This window comes from Papaver somniferum, chromosome 11 (assembly GCF_003573695.1).
Source record: "Papaver somniferum cultivar HN1 chromosome 11, ASM357369v1, whole genome shotgun sequence".
NCBI lineage: Eukaryota > Viridiplantae > Streptophyta > Magnoliopsida > Ranunculales > Papaveraceae > Papaver > Papaver somniferum.
Window position 1 is genome coordinate 58020386 of NC_039368.1, and position 2072 is coordinate 58022457.

The window sequence follows — 2072 nt, forward strand, 5'->3', positions numbered from 1 at the left end:
GTATCAAAGCTCCACCGAGCTTCCCTCGCCTCTATTCAACTTACGTTAACTCGGATTGATTCCAGAGGGGTTTGCTTAAATTGTAACGAATTCCCGTTCGAAGGATTAAAAGCTGGTCTAGAAACAATCTAAGTGGAGCCATCATGCTTTTTGTTTTCTAGAAATCAATAGGTTTGATTTGGTTGAGTCGGCCTTGATCTGTGTTTGCTTACCCTTCCAATTTAGAAAATTCTATTGTATGCCTGAACGTAAAAGAGACGCACTAGGTAGATTTGTTAAAGAGAAACCTAGTAGTTCGAAGCGTCTCGATTACCTTAATCTAGAAAGTCCGGCTTTTGAAGAATCTGTTTTTGAACGTTCTTTGTCTGAGGAGAGAATCCCTGTGCTCCGATAGCGCCAGAAATGGAAACTTTCAAAGCTTTGTTGAATCCAACTAGGACTACCCGTCCTTCATGTATTAAGTTAGCTGAAACGGAGGCACCCTATGAACTGAAACCTGGGACCTTACAGATGCTCCCAATCTTTTTAGGGAAAGAAAATGAAAACTCTTATTACCATGTTAGGGATTTTGAGGAAATTTGTAGTACTCTAAGAGTTAGAGGCTTAGATGATGATGCTTTGAAACTTAAGTTATTCCCATTTTCCCTGAAAGATAAGGCCAAGTCGTGGATGTATAGTTTGGACTCCGAGTCAGTTGAGACATATGAACAACTTACATCTGCCTTTTTCAATAAGTTTTTCCTTAGGCACAAAACATCGCCTATTAGGACGCAAATATGCACATTTTCACAACAAGAGGGAGAATCTTTATATAGGTATTTGGAAAGGTTCAATGATTTATTATCCCAGTGTCCTCATCATGGTTTAGAAAAGGTTAGGCTAGTTCAGATCCTTTATGAGGGTTTAGATTATTCCACAACGACCATGGTTGAGTCCCTATGCACTGGTGGATTTGAAAACCAAACTGTTGATGCGGCGATGAAATTTTTTAATGAAATCGCCGAAAAAACCCATCAATGGGAAAATAGTAGGGCACCCCAGAAAAAAATTCTTTTAAGTAGAGGAAACGTTAATATGGTATAAGGAGGCTATGAATCAGATGCCAAAATTGATGCTATAGCAAAAAGATTAGAAGCCTTAGAAGTGGGCCAGACTAGTGGTAGAGTGGAGCCTTTTTGGGAAGGCCAGAATATTGAAGAGCAGGCCAATGCTCTTTATAATAACACTAGATTTGATAACCGTCAAAAGATTGACCCATATTCAGAAACCTATAATCCTGGTTGGAGAAAACATCCGAACCTTTCGTGGTCTAGGTCCAAAGTCAAGGTCAGTTTAGTAATTATAATGCTCCCCCAGGTTTTGGCTATGCTAAGAATCCTTCAGGACTAGCTCAGTTTCAGAATCAGTCAGATAAGAAAATCCTAAGTTTAGAGGAATCTCTCGCCTTGTTAACTCAGTAAACTGCAAAATTCCAGTTATCCGTAGAACAAAGTCTACAAGCTAGAAACATGATAGGACAAGAAAATACTCAGGCTATTTTCCGAGTTAAAAACCCAGGTTGGTCTGATAAGTGATTCCTTGAGAGAAAAAGGTAAGTGTCCTAGTCAAACACAACCCAACCCTAGAGGAGTTCATTAATTAGGTGCAAAACCATCGAATCAATTGAATGCTGTTAGAACCCTTAGAAGTGGTAGAGTTGTAGACAATAAGGTAACCATGCCCGATAGTGAACATACTGTAGTTCACCCCTCAGGATCTCACATCTCAGGACCAGTAGCTGAAGAGACTGATAAAGTTTCTAATGATGTGAATTCGGTTCATGAAAGGTCTGATTTTAGGCCTAGAGCCCCATTTCCTCATCTATTAGTACCAACAAAGAAGGAATCGAACTTTAATGACATGGTGGAGGTTTTTAAGCAAGTTACCGTAAACCTTCCCTTATTAGATGCAATTAGGCAAATTCCTGCTTATGCCAAGTTCCTTAAGGATATGTGTACGCGAAAGCTAAAACTTAGCGTCCATAAGAAAGCCTTTTTAGCTAGTCACGTAAGTTCAATCATTCAGAACACCAC

At 39.5% G+C, this 2072-nt stretch overlaps 1 pseudogene; it reads right to left on the bottom strand.

Moving 5' to 3' along the window:
* Positions 1 to 766: 766 nt before the first annotated feature.
* LOC113325520 lies at positions 767 to 866 on the bottom strand (annotated as a pseudogene).
* Positions 867 to 2072: the final 1206 nt, after the last annotated feature.